The following is a 15,477-nucleotide window of genomic DNA, read 5'->3' on the forward strand; positions in this document are numbered from 1 at the left end:
GGGCTGATGGTAAGACCCCACCTCTAAGTGGCATATTCCAGGTTTATTAGCAGTACCTCGAACTCCTCCTCTGAGTGAATGGCAATCACCAGATCATCGGAATACGTAACATAGCTGACCAATAGGGAGTCATCCCTTGACCGCACTCGGGCATTGATCAGCCTCCCATTGTATCTGTACCAGATGAAAATTCCCCCGGTACAGCTATTGAAGGCTTCGCGAACTACGTGGTAGAAATAGATGTTAAATGATGTGGGAGTCAGAGGACATCCCTGTCGCACCCCAAGGTGTACAGAGAATGGCTCTGACTCCCGGCCATGTAGTTTCACCCGGGCCTGCTCACCATCATGAAGGTTCTTAGTGATTGTAAGCAGAGAGTCAGGGACTCTGAAAGAACGAAGAACAACCCAGAGCCCAGGCCTAGTGATGGTATCATAGGCCTTGACCAGGTCAATACAGCAAAGATGTAGGTCTTGTTGGAATTCTCTACACCTCTGCTGTAGTAAACCGACAAAAATATGGCATCTGTGCCGGACCACCCTTTCCTGAAACCACATTGGGGCTCCGCAAGCTTCTCCTCAGCGTGCCTGGCAAGGTGATGTTGAACAATCCTTGCTAGAATCTTTCCCGGCACACTGAGGAGTGATATGCCCCTGTAGTTGTTCCACGCAAAGAGGTGGACCACAAGGGCAAACTTCCAATCCTGCGGAACCCGTCCAGTGGTGCAGACTGTTATTATGTCATGTAGCGCAGTATCTGCACAAACGCCACCCTCCCCCAACATTTCGCATGGGAGATCATCTCTGCCCGGTGCCTTTCCTGATCTCAGACTTTGGATCGCCTTCGGTACTGCTCACTCACAGGAGATGACTTCTTCTTACAATATTTGAAGCACCGCAGCCTCAGCAGGGGCATCCCCCCTTTGCCCCATGATGTTTTCTAAGCTGAGGGATTTCCCCTCCCCCAAGGCCTCACAGAAATGCTGAGAAAATCTGAAAACCTATTCCTAGAGGTGGATATTAGATAACTGTTTTTTCCCCGAATGGTGGTGATAGGCGTGGCGCTGCAAGTTACTTTTTTGATGGAATTAAAAAGTGATTTGTGATCGCAGATCACTGAGACAGATTCCATCTGCTCAGCAACCCGCGACCACCACCCATTCTTGCAGCGCCTCACGGCTCTCTGAACCTCCGAGCGAAGGCTGCGGTAAGCCTCCTCATTCTCTGACGTAGGATGCTGTAGACGATGAGAGTGGGCCTGTCGCTTTTTCTCAGCCAGCCTGACCACCTCCCATGTAAGCAAGGGTCTCTGGGGAGGTCTGTACCGTGTACCCAATCTAGCCATTGCATTTGCATGAGCCACAGTCCTAAACCTCGCCAATTTCCCCTCGACATCAGGAGGAGTAGGGAATGATGCCAACCCCAGCTGCAAGCGATGATTATTTTCTCGCTTGCAACTTTCATCAGCTAGCTGAAACCAGGCCACTTTGGGTTTAAATGAGGTCTTGTCCTGGGTGTACACCCACACCTCACGCTCCCACGCCCCCTTCATTCTTTTGTTCAGAAGAAGAGCCACTCCCTGTTGTTTGGGAGTCTCCTTCCCCGAGTTTAGGACTGTCCACCCCTCATGGTGGCAGGAGCCAGAGCCGGTCCACCGGACCTCCAGAATAACATCAGAGATCCAGGCGGTACCGGTCCAGCTCCCAACAGAGGAGTGGCAGCCTCTCCTCTGCAGTGAGCGTTCGAACATTCCACGTGGCCACCCGCAGTGTTTTGTTTGCTGTTTCTGGAGGAGCCCCGAGGGTACGGAGATTCAGTCTACTGACTCCGCCAAATGGGGTTTGGCCAGGAGACGTCATAGACGCCTGTTCCCCCCCCCCCCCCCGGGGCCTCCGGCACAAGCTTAGTTGGATATTTTGTCGTGATTTAGTGGTAATTAATTGAAGGTGGAGGGGTTACCAGCCCCTCGCATCCATCCAGAACCTCCTTTGGCCGCTGCGGTGGCTACAAACGCCACGAGGGGAATGGTCAATCGGAATTGCCCCCCCCCCCTCCCATGTCACTGCTCACCACAGCGTTGCCGTCCAGCACCAACGAGGAGGTAGGGGGTTGTTTTGCTGGACACACGCACAGACACACACACAGACACACACACAGACACACACACAGACACACACAGACACACACACAGACACACACACAGACACACACACACAGACACAACAACAACAACCGCCATTCGCCACTAAGTGGCGGTGACGTCACCACGACGCTTGTGCCAGGCCATGTGCACCCTGAGGCCACGTGAAGTGTCGAACGCCCGCTGGCAGGAGGTCACGGGGCAGGCCCAGGTGCCACGGGTCGACTGACCGAGATGACCGAGATGACTGGCTGATGCACCACCTGTGCCCCCTACTGTGCCAACTTGCTGTGCTTTAGCCACCCGGCGCTCCGCTCGTTGTTGTGAGCGTCGCTCCTCCGCCCTCCGTTGTTGTTGGAGGGCGACTGCCTCCAACTGCCCAGTAGCGTCCTTCACGAGCCTCCTCCACTGAGGCCGATCTTGACACCGCTGGTACCAGTCATCGGCAAGTCCACTCAGCTCCACGTCCTCCTGTACCACATCACTCCATCTCTTCTCTAGCCCGTGCCGCGCCCGTTTAGCCCCCTCGATCCGGCCGAACAAAAGCTGTTTAGGCATGCGGTGGCTGGGCATGCGGGCTACATGACCCAGCCAACGCAGCCTTGCCTGCCGGAGGAGCTCACTGATGGGACTTTGCCCAGATCTTTCAAGGACTTGTGAGCTCCTCACACAATCCAGCCTGGTTAAACCCAGGATGGATCGTAGGCAGGCCAGCCTAAATGTTTCCAACCGGCGAAGATGCTCCACTAGGGGGGTCCACGTTTCGCAAGCGTAGAGAAGGGAGGGAATGACCGTGGCCGAGAAGACCTGAAGCTTCGTGCGGAGCGACAGACCAGGTAGCTTCCACACAGCGTTACGCAACCGATGAAAAGATATTGCCGCTCGACTGATTCGGAGTGAGACCTCTGCTGATAAACTGGAGCCGGTCATGAGCACACTGCCCAGGTACGGGAAACTCTCTACTCTCTCCACAACTGCCCCATCACCGATTGGGAGTTGTGGGGGCGGAGTGCCCGATGGTACAAAATACCCAGGCAGGTGCTTAGTTTTGGTGGGGCTGATGGTAAGGCCCCACCTCTTAGTGGCACACTCCAGTCTCAGTAGCAGTGTCTCCAACTCCTCTTCTGAATGAACAGACACACACACACAGACACACACACAGACACACACACAGACACACACAGACACACTCACTCACACAATCACAGACACACTCACACACAGACACATACTCACAGACACACATACACACACACGCACACTCACTCACACAGACACACACACTCACACACTCACACAGACACACTCACTCACACAGACACACACTCTCACACACACAGACACACTCACTCACACAGACACACACAGACACACTCACTCACACAGACACACACACTCACACACTCACACAGACACACTCACTCACACAGACACACACTCTCACACACACAGACACACTCACTCACACAGACACAGACACACTCACACACAGACACATACTCACAGACACACATACACACACACGCACACTCACTCACACAGACACACACACTCACACACTCACACAGACACACTCACTCACACAGACACACACTCTCACACACACAGACACACTCACTCACACAGACACACACAGACACACTCACTCACACAGACACACACACTCACACAGACACACACACTCACACACACTCACCCAACCAGACAGACACACACACACAGACACACATACACACACAGACACACACAGACACACACACACAGACAAACACACAGACACACACACAGAGGGGGGGGGGGCCTCCCCAAGGATCCACTCAGCCTTAAATCAAGTTTCAAGTTTCATGTATTAGGTGAGCCAATCGGCTCTTGAATCGGGTGCAACCGCAACAAACAAAAAAACTCAAACATGAACAAGAAAACATCTTAAAGTGACTATGCGCAAACAGAAAATCCAAGAAAAGACACCAAATATTGCAGAATGAGTACCTGGTGCGATGTGTAAACTTCGGGTGAGACAAAGGCGGCCGGGCGTCGTACTGGCCACACCAGGCCCTTTCATAGGCCGCGACGGCTTTAATAGGTGCTCGCTAATAGTGCATTCTAAGGGCGTTTACTGTTTCATTTTCCAAATTTGTAAAATGATCGAGCCGGTGTTTTGCCGGCCTCCTCGAGCGAATGACGCCGCACGACGTTTAACTTCGACGGTGACGGAGTCCGCGGCGATTGTTAACCAGGGCAGCCTGTCGGATTCGAACCCGAGAGATCTGGGTGTGATGTGATGTGTGTGTGTGTGATGTGTGTGTGATATGTATGATGTGTGTGATGTGTATGATGTGTGTGTGTGAAGTGTATGTGTGTGTGATATGTATGATGTGTGTGATGTATGATGTGTGTGATGTGTATGATGTGTGTGATGTGTGTGATGTGTGTGTGTGATGTGTATGATGTGTGTGTGTATGATGTGTGTGTGATGTGTATGATGTGTGTGTGTGATATGTGTGTGTGGGATATGTATGATGTGTGTGATGTGTGATATGTATGATGTGTGTGTGTGATGTGTATGATGTGTGTGTGTGATGTGTGTGTGTGATGTGTATGATGTGTGTGTGTGATGTGTGTGTGATGTGTATGATGTATGTGTGTGTGATGTGTATGATGTGTGTGTGTGATGTGTATGATGTGTGTGATGTGTATGATGTGTGTGTGTGATGTGTGTGTGTGATGTGTATGATGGGTGTGTGTGATGTGTGTGGGATATGTATGATGTGTGTGATGTGTATGATGTATGTGTGTGTGATGTGTATGATGTGTGTGTGTGATGTGTGTGTGTGTGTGATGTGTATGATGTGTGTGTGTGATGTGTGTGGGATATGTATGATGTGTGTGATGTGTATGATGTATGTGTGTGTGATGTGTATGATGTGTGTGTGTGTGATGTGTATGATGTGTGTGTGTGATGTGTGTGTGTGTGTGATGTGTATGATGTGTGTGTGTGATGTGTGTGGGATATGTATGATGTGTGTGATGTGTATGATGTATGTGTGTGTGATGTGTATGATGTGTGTGTGATATGTATGATGTGTGTGTGTGATATGTATGATGTGTGTGTGTGATATGTGTGTGTGTGATGTGTATGATGTGTGTGTGTGATATGTTTGATGTGTGTGTGTGATATGTGTGATGTGTGTGTGTGTGATATGTATGATATGTGGGTGTGTGTGATGTGTGTGTGTGATGTGTATGATGTGTGTGTGTGATATGTATGATATGTGGGTGTGTGTGATGTGTGTGTGTGATGTGTATGATGTGTGTGTGTGATATGTATGATATGTGGGTGTGTGTGATGTGTGTGTGTGATGTGTATGATGTGTGTGTGTGTGATATGTATGATATGTGTGTGTGTGATATGTTTGATGTGTGTGTGTGATGTGTATGATGTGTGTGTGTGATATGTATGATATGTGGGTGTGTGTGATGTGTGTGTGTGATGTGTATGATGTGTGTGTGTGATATGTATGATATGTGTGTGTGTGATATGTATGATATGTGTGTGTGATATGTATGATGTGTGTGATATGTATGATGTGTGTGTGTGATATGTATGATATGTGTGTGTGATATGTATGATATGTGTGTGTGATATGTATGATGTGTGTGTGTGATATGTATGATATGTGTGTGTGATATGTATGATGTGTGTGTGTGATATGTATGATATGTGTGTGTGATATGTATGATGTGTGTGTGTGATATGTATGATATGTGTGTGTGATATGTATGATGTGTGTGTGTGATATGTATGATGTGTGTGATATGTATGATGTGTGTGATATGTATGATGTAGAGGAGCGGTGGTGCAGCGGTTAGCGCTACGCTGTGCTTCGATACCCGGCGACCCGAGTTCGATTCCCGCACACGCCCAACACCGGTGACGATTATCTGAACCGGTCCTGGGCCTCCGTTAGGTCAACTCAGCCTAAACTGAGTACCTGGTGCGGTGTGTAGTAAATATCGCCACTGAGGAAGACAAAGGCGGTCGGGCGTGGGGCTGGCAACCCACCCCCTCGTGTGCCGTGCCGGCCTTCATAGGTGCTCGCTAACAGCACTTGCCCCTACAGTCTGTTAAGGCTATACGGGGATCTCGGTATGTTTATGTACGTATGATGTGTTTGTTATGCGATGTGTTACATGGTATGTGATGTATGTGTGTGCGTGTGTTATATGATGCGTGCGTGTGTTAGATTATGTGTGTGTGTGAGTAGATGCGTGTGTGTGTTAGATGATGCGTCTGTGTGTGTTAGGAGATGTGTGTGTGTGTGTGTGTTAGATGATGCGTGTGTGTGTAAGTAGATGCGTGTGTGTGTTAGGAGATGTATGTGTGTGATGATGTGTGTGTTACGAGATGCGTGTGTGTGTGTAAGTAGATGCGCGTGTGTGTGTTATATGATGCGTGTGTGTGTTAGGAGATTGTGTGTGTGTGTGATGATATGCGGCTCACGCAGCTGCAATGGCTGCATTGGGTATGCAGTCCAGACTTCCCCAGAGACCCGAGCTGAAAGAGGAAGTGTTCCAGCTGGCTGAGGGAAAACGATAGCTTCAACCTCCCGTCATTTACAAAATCCAACATCGGAGAACGAGGAGGCCTTAGCGCAGACTTTTCTCGCAGGTTCGGAGAGCCGTGAGGCGCTGCAAGGATGAGTTGTGGGCGCGGGTTGCCGAGAAGGTAGAATCTCCCTCGCTAGTCCGCGCTCACGGATCAATCCTTAATTCCATCAAGAAAGTAACTTGCAGCGCCTCACCTATCACCGTCCTCAAGTGAATTAACGGTGACCCGATCTCCGACCGCCCCAGAAATTGGCCTGCAGGTTTCAAGAGCATTTCTGTGAGGTCCCGGGGGAGGGGAAATCCCTTCAGCCCAGACAACATCATGGGGCTGCGGTGCCTCAGATATTGGCAGAAGTAGCGAGCCCTCTTCTGTGTGGTTGGTTGAGGTGCCATCTGTGGAGGAAGAACGATAGGCAATCCGGAGTCTGAGACAAGGAAAAGTGCCGGGCAGAGATGATCTCTCAAACGAAATTCTGGGGGAGTGTGGCGTTTGTGTGCGGACTGCCCTACGTGACATCATCACAACCGTCTGAGTGTGAGTGAGTGAGTGTGTGAGTGTGTGAGTAAGTGAGTGTGAGTGAGTGTGAGTGAGTGTGTGAGTGAGAGAGTGAATGAGTGAGTGTGAGTGAGTGTGTGAGTGTGTCTGTGAGAGTGAGTGAGTGTGAGTGAGAGTGAGTGAGTGTGTGAGTGTGTGAGTGAGTGTGAGTGAGTGTGTGAGTGGGTGAATGAGTGAGTGTGAGTGAGAGTGAGTGTGTGAGTGAGTGAATTAATGAGTGTGTGTGTAAGTGAGTGGGGAGCGGCAGTGTAGCGGTTAGCGCGCCGCGCTATGAACCTGGCGACCCGGGTTCGATTCCAGCTCACGGCCAACACCAGTGACGATTATTTGAACCGGTCCTGGGCCTCCCCTAGGTCGACTCAGCCTGAAATGAGTACCTGGTGCGGTGTGTAAACATCGCCACTAGGGAGACAAAGACGGTCGGGCGTGGTGCTGGCCACTCACCCCCTCGTGTACCGTTCCGGCCTTTATAGGTGCTCGCTAACAGCACTTGCCCCTACAGTCTGTTAAGGCTATACGGGGGGTCTTTGTCTTTGTAAGTGAGTGAGTGAGTGTGAGTGTGTGGTGGGAGTCTGCCCGTCTCCCACCGCACAGACAATCAACGCGCTCTCAGATGATTCGGCTCCGACGATGAATCCCCACGTGTGACCATGTCAGCCACTTGGATGAGTGATCGTGGTGTGTGGTCAGGTCGCCTCTCACAAAACAGCTCGTAGCTTGGTGGGCCCTACTACCTGGGGAATAGCACGACCACGATCTGCTGTGTGAGTGTGCTTGCGTTATGCCGTGTGTGTTAAACGGTGTGATGCGTATCGATTGAAAGCTTTCGTGACTGCAGAGATTCATATTCTTGGTTCTTTCGGTAAAGTCACGTCGAAAGGGAAATAATAAAATAATTAAAATTTAACATAACAAAATACAATTCTCACGACGTTTCGGCCACAACGCAAGCAGCCGTCCTCAGGTGAAGAACAGGTCTGTCTGGCTGTTTTTTTATTTTTTATTTTATTATTTCCCTTCTTCGTGACTTTACCGAAAGAACCAAGAAGGTGTGATGGCGTGTTGCATAGTGATGTGTGTGTGATGTGTGTGATGTGTGTATGTAGGTGACATGTGTGTATGTAGGTGACATGTGTGTTACGAGATGTGTGTATGTAGGTGACATGCGTGTTACGTATGGGGTGCGGTAGCGTAGTGGTTTAGCGCGCTGCGCTACGAATCTGATGATCGGACTTTGATTCCCGCTCACGGCCAACGCCAGTGGCGATGATTTCAACCGGTCCTGGGCCTCCCCTAGGTCGACTCAGCCTAAAATGGGCACCTGGTGCGGTGTGTAAACATCGCCACTGGGGAGACAAAGGCGGCCGGGCGTGGTTCTGGCCCTCCAGCCCCTCGTGTGCCGTTCCAGCATTCTATAGGTGATCGATTACAGCACTTGCCCCAACAGTCTGTTAGAGGCTATACGGGGGATCTTTGTCTTCGCTTGTTAGACGATGTGTGTGTGTGGTGTGTGTGTATGTTAGGGATTGTGTCTGTATTGTGTGGTGTGTGTTGTATGTTGTGTGTAGTGTGTGTACTGTGTTGTGTGTGATGTGTGTGTGCTGTGTGTGTGGTGTGTGTGTAGTGTGTGTGTGTAATGTGTGTGTATAGTGTGTGTAGTGTGTGTGTAGTGTGTGTAGTGTCGTGTGTGTAGTGTGTGTGTAGTGTAGTGTGTGTGTGTAGTGTGTGTAGTGAGTGTGTAGTGTAGTGTGTGTGTGTAGTGTGTGTAGTGTAGTGTGTGTGTGTAGTGTGTGTGTGTAGTGTGTAGTGTAGTGTGTGTGTGTAGTGTGTGTGTAGTGTGTGTAGTGTAGTGTGTGTGTAGTGTAGTGTGTGTAGTGTGTGTGTAGTGTGTGTAGTGTAGTGTGTGTAGTGTAGTGTGTGTAGTGTGTGTGTAGTGTAGTGTGTGTAGTGTAGTGTGTGTAGTGTGTGTGTAGTGTAGTGTGTGTGTTTAGTGTGTGTAGTGTAGTGTAGTGTGTAGTTTGTGTGTGTAGTGTGTGTGTTTAGTGTGTGTAGTGTAGTGTAGTGTGTAGTTTGTGTGTGTAGTGTGTGTAGTGTAGTGAGTAGTGTAGTGTAGTGTGTGTGTAGTGTGTGTGTGTAGTGTGTGTGTAGTGTAGTGTGTGTGTAGTGTGTGTAGTGTGTGTAGTGTAGTGTGTGTGTGTGTGTAATGTGTGTAGTGTGTGTGTAGTGTGTAGTGTAGTGTGTAGTGTAGTGTGTAGTGTGTGTAGTGTGTGTGTGTAGTGTGTAATGTAGTGTGTAGTGTGTGTGTGATGTGTTTGTGTAGTGTGTGTAGTGTGTGTGTAGTGTGTAGTGTGTGTAGTGTGTGTGTAGTGTGTGTGTAGTGTGTGTAGTGTAGTGTGTGTAGTGTGTGTGTGTAGTGTGTGTAGTGTATGTAGTGTAGTGTGTGTAGTGTGTGTATGTAGTGTAGTGTAGTGTGTGTAGTGTGTGTAGTGTGTGTGTGTGTAGTGTGTGTAGTGTATGTAGTGTAGTGTGTGTGATGTGTGTGTATGTAGTGTAGTTCGGCAAAACAACCTCCTACCTCCTCGCGGTGCCGGACGGGCAACACTGTCGTGGGCAGTGCTGTGGGGGGAGGGCCAATGCCCATTGGCCTCTCCCCTCATGGCGTCTGTGACCACCACAGTGGCTAAACGGGGGCTCTGGACGGGTGCGAGGGGCTGGTAACCCCTCCACCTTCAATTAACCACCACTAAACTACGATTTAAACATAAACCTGTAATTAATAAGCTTGTGCCGGAGGCCCCGGGGGGTCAGGCTTTTATGACGTCTCCTGGCCAAACCCCATTTGGCGGAGCCAGGAGATTGAATTTTAACCCTCGGGGCTCCTCCAGTAACAACGAAAAACCATTGCGGATGGCCACGTGGAATGTTCGAACGCTCACTGCGGAGGAGAGGCTGCCACTCCTCTGTCGGGAGCTGGACCGGTACCGCCTGGATCTCTGTGGCATTCAGGAGGTCCGGTGGACCGGTTCTGGCTCCTGCCACCATGAGGGGTGGACAGTCCTCTACTCGGGGCAGGAGACTGCCAAACAACAGGGTGTGGCTCTTCTTCTGAACAAAAGAATGAAGGGGGCGTGGGAGCGTGGCGGTGAGGTGTGGGAAGCTGTAAGCCCCAGGATACTTTGGGCTCGCCTTCCCATCAACCAGAGGCGAGGAGTGGTGGTCGTGGTTACTTACGCCCCCACCGAAGACGAACATCCGTGGAGGGATGCAGGCAAAGCCGATGAGTCAGACGCTTTCTATGACCTACTGTCACAGGTGCTGGCTAAAGTGGCCACTCGGGACAGAGTCATCTTGTTGGGTGACCTCAATGCCCGAGTTGGTCATGATGCTGGCACCTGGTCTGGAGTGATTGGAAGGCATGGGCCAGATCAGCTCAATAACAACGGTAGGAGGCTGCTAGATTTCTGTGCAGCCCATGGGCTTGTAATTACCAACACGCTCTTCCGGCATCGGCGCATCCACACAACATCATGGATGCATGCCGGGTCCAAGCAAGAACATCTGCTGGACTACGTAGTGACGGACCAGCGGATGCGAGCCCATGTCCTTGACACCAGGACCTACCGTGGAGCTGATCTGCCCTCTGACCATCGACTAGTCATCTGTAAGATGCGCCTGCCATTCTTCCACTCCGGTGGTGGGTGTACACCCAGGATCCCATTCCAACCAAAAGTGGCCTGGTCTAAGTTAGCTGATGAAAGTTGCAAGCAAGAATTTCATCATCGCTTGCAGCTGGGGTTGGCATCGTCCCCCACTCCACCTGATGTCGAGGGTAAATGGGCGAGGTTTAAGACTGTGACTCATGCAGCTGCAATGGCTGCTTTGGGTACGCGGTCCAGACCTCCCCGGGAACCCTGGCTGACGGAGGAGGTGTTCAGGTTAATTGAGAAAAAGCGACAGGCCCACTCTCATCGCCTACAGCATCCCACGTCAGAGAATGAGGAGGTTTACCGCAGCCTTCGCTCGGAGGTTCGGAGAGCCGTAAGGCGCTGTAAGGATGGGTGGTGGTCGCGGGTTGCTGAGGAGATGGAGTCTGCCTCAGTGGCCCGCGATCACAAATCACTATTTAACTCCATCAAAAAAGTAACCTGCAGCGCCACACCTATTACCATCATTAGAGGAAAAAACGGTGATCCAATCTCCGACCCCCAGGAACAGGTTTGCAGATTTGCTGAGCATTTCTGTGAGGTCCTGGGGGAGGGAAAATCTCTCAGCCAGGAAAACATCATGGCACAAAGTGGGGATAACCCTGCTGAGGCTGCGGTGCCTCAAATATTGGAAGAGGTCACCCCCTGTGAGTGGCTGGCTGAGGTACCGGCTGTTGAGGAAGTACTGAGGGCGATCCGGAGTCTGAGACCAGGGAAGGCACCGGGCAGAGATGATCTCCCAGGCGAAATGCTGAGGGAGGGTGGCGTTTGTGCACAGACTGCCCTATATGACATCATAACAACAGTCTGGACCACTGGACGGGTTCCGCAGGACTGGAAGGATGCCCTGGTGGTCCCCCTCTTTAAGAAGGGGGACCGCACAGACTGTAACAACTACAGGGGCATCTCACTCCTCAGTGTGCCGGGTAAGGTCCTGGCAAGGATTATTCAACATCGCCTTGCTAGGCATGCTGAGGAGAGGCTTGCGGAGCCCCAATGTGGTTTCAGGAAAGGGCGGTCCTGCACAGATGCCATATTTTCTGTCCGTCTGCTACAGCAGAGGTGTAGGGAATTCCAAAAAGACCTACATCTCTGCTTTATTGACCTGGTCAAGGCCTATGATACCATCAGTAGGACTGGGCTCTGGGTTGTTCTTCGTGCTTTCGGAGTCCCTGACCCTCTGCTCACGATCATTAAGGACCTTCATGATGGTGAGCGGGCCCGGGTAAAACTACGTGGCCGGGAGTCGGAGCCTTTCCCTGTACACCTTGGGGTGCGACAGGGATGTCCTCTGGCTCCCACATTATTTAACATCTATTTCGACTGCGTAGTTCGTGAAGCCTTCAATAGCTGTACCGGGGGAATTACCATTTGGTACAGATATAATGGGAGGCTGATCGACGCCCGGGTGCGATCAAGGGATGGCTCCCTATTGGTCAACCACGTTATGTATGCCGATGATTTGGTAATAGCTGCTCATTCAGAAGAGGAGTTGGAGACGCTGCTGCTGAGGCTGGAGTGTGCCACTAAGAGGTGGGGCCTTACCATCAGCCCCACCAAAACTAAGCACCTGCCTGGGTATTTTGTACCATCGGGCACTCCGCCCCCACAACTCCCAATCGGTGATGGGGCAGTTGTGGAGAGAGTAGAGAGTTTCCCATACCTGGGCAGTGTGCTCATGACCAGCTCCAGTTTATCAGCAGAGGTCTCACTCCGAATCAGTCGAGCGGCAATATCTTTTCATCGGTTGCGTAACGCTGTGTGGAAGCTACCTGGTCTGTCGCTCCGCACGAAGCTTCAGGTCTTCTCGGCCACGGTCATTCCCTCCCTTCTCTACGCTTGCGAAACGTGGACCCCCCTAGTGGAGCATCTTCGCCGGTTGGAAACATTTAGGCTGGCCTGCCTACGATCCATCCTGGGTTTGACCAGGCTGGATTGTGTGAGGAGCTCACAAGTCCTTGAAAGATCTGGGCAAAGTCCCATCAGTGAGCTCCTCCGGCAGGCAAGGCTGCGTTGGCTGGGTCATGTAGCCCGCATGCCCAGCCACCGCATGCCTAAACAGCTTTTGTTCGGCCGGATCGAGGGGGCTAAACGGGCGCGGCACGGGCTAGAGAAGAGATGGAGTGATGTGGTACAGGAGGACGTGGAGCTGAGTGGACTTGCCGATGACTGGTACCAGCGGTGTCAAGATCGGCCTCAGTGGAGGAGGCTCGTGAAGGACGCTACTGGGCAGTTGGAGGCAGTCGCCCTCCAACAACAACGGAGGGCGGAGGAGCGACGCTCACAACAACGAGCGGAGCGCCGGGTGGCTAAAGCACAGCAAGTTGGCACAGTAGGGGGCACAGGTGGTGCATCAGCCAGTCATCTCGGTCATCTCGGTCAGTCGACCCGTGGCACCTGGGTCTGCCCCGTGACCTCCTGCCAGCGGGCGTTCGACACTTCACGTGGCCTCAAGGTGCACATGGCCTGGCACAAGCGTCGTGGTGACGTCACCGCCACTTAGTGGCGAATGGCGGTTGTTGTTGTTGTGTAGTGTGTGTAGTGTGTGTAGTGTGTGTGTGTAGTGTGTGTAGTGTGATGTGTGTAGTGTGTAGTGTAGTGTGTGTGTGTAGTGTGTGTGTAGTATGATGTGTGTAGTGTGTGTAGTGTGTGTGTAGTGTAGTGTGTGTAGTGTGTGTGTGTAGTGTGTGTGTAGTGTGTGTGTTTAGTGTATGTAGTGTGTGTGTGTAGTGTAGTGTGTGTGTGTAGTGTGTGTAGTGTGTGTAGTGTATGTAGTGTAGTGTGTGTGATGTGTGTGTATGTAGTGTAGTGTAGTGTGTGTAGTGTGTGTAGTGTGTGTGTGTAGTGTGTGTAGTGTGATGTGTGTAGTGTGTAGTGTAGTGTGTGTGTGTAGTGTGTGTGTAGTATGATGTGTGTAGTGTGTGTAGTGTGTGTGTAGTGTAGTGTGTGTAGTGTGTGTGTGTAGTGTGTGTGTAGTGTGTGTGTTTAGTGTATGTAGTGTGTGTGTAGTGTAGTGTGTGTGTGTAGTGTGTGTAGTGTGTGTAGTGTGTAGTGTATGTAGTGTGTGTGTGTAGTGTGATGTGTGTAGTGTGTAGTGTAGTGTGTGTGTGTAGTGTGTAGTGTGTGTGTAGTATGATGTGTGTAGTGTGTGTAGTGTGTGTGTAGTGTGTGTAGTGTGTGTGTGTAGTGTGTGTGTAGTGTGTGTGTTTAGTGTAGTGTGTGTAGTGTAGTGTGTGTGTGTAGTGTGTGTAGTGTGTAGTGTATGTAGTGTGTGTGTGTGTAGTGTGTGTAGTGTGTAGTGTAGTGTGTAGTGTATGTAGTGTGTGTGTGTAGTGTGTGTAGTGTGTAGTGTATGTAGTGTGTGTGTAGTGTAGTGTGTGTGTAGTGTAGTGTGTGTAGTGTGTAGTGTATGTATGTGTAGTGTGTGTAGTGTGTGTGTAGTGTAGTGTGTGTAGTGTGTGTGTAGTGTGTGTAGTGTCGTGGTGTAGGTGTGTAGTGGTGTAGTGTGTGTAGTGTAGTGATGTAGTGTGTGGTGTGAGTCGTGTGTAGTCTGTGTGTGTAGTATGTGGTGTAGTGTGGGTGAGGTGGTGGTATGTGTGGGTAGTAGTGGGGAGTGTGTGAGTGTGTAGTGGTCGTGTAGTGTGTAGTGTGGTGTAGTGGTAGTGTGTAGGGTTGATGAGTGGTGTGTGTGAATGTCTCAGTGCCTCACGCGGTTTAGAGGCGTGAAAGCAATCCCCGAGAGACGAGGGGCTGGGGGGGATGGGTTTCTGGCGGGTCCTGATGGCTGTAGGCTGGGTGATGAGTGGTGATGGGTGATGGGTGATGGGTGGTGATGGGTAGTGATGGGTGGTGATGGGTGATGGATGATGGGTGGTGATGGGTGGGATGGGTGATGGGTGGTGGAGGGTGGTGATGGGTGATGGTGAGGTGATGGGTGGTCATGGATGTTGGGTGGGTGATGGGTGATGGGTGATGGGTGGTGTGGTGATGGGTGGTGATGGGTGATGGTGATGGGTGGTGATGGGTGATGGGTGGTGATGGGTGATGGATGATGGGTGGTGTGGTGAGGGGTGGGGATGGGTGATGGATGATGGGTGGGTGATGGGTGAGGGTGTGATGGGTGAGGGGGTGGATGGGTGGTGTGGTGATGGGTGGTGATGGGGTGATGGATGATGGGTGGTGATGGGTGGTGATGGGTGAGGGTGATGGGTGGTGATGGGTGAGGTGGGGATGGGTGGTGATGGGGTGATGGGTGGTGATGGGTGGTGATGGGTGATGGATGATGGGTGGTGATGGGTGGTGATGGGTGATGGGTGGTGATGGGGTGATGGGTGGTGATGGGTGGTGATGGGTGGTGGGGGTGGAAGGGGTGATGGGTGTGATGGGGTGTGATGGGGTGGTGAGGATGGTGGGTGATGGGTGGTGATGGGTGGATGGTGATGGGTGATGGATGGATGGGTGGGATGGGTG

This window comes from Lampetra planeri, chromosome 63, assembly GCF_965212315.1.
Source record: "Lampetra planeri chromosome 63, kcLamPlan1.2.h2, whole genome shotgun sequence".
In the NCBI taxonomy this organism is placed as follows: Eukaryota; Metazoa; Chordata; class Hyperoartia; order Petromyzontiformes; family Petromyzontidae; genus Lampetra; species Lampetra planeri.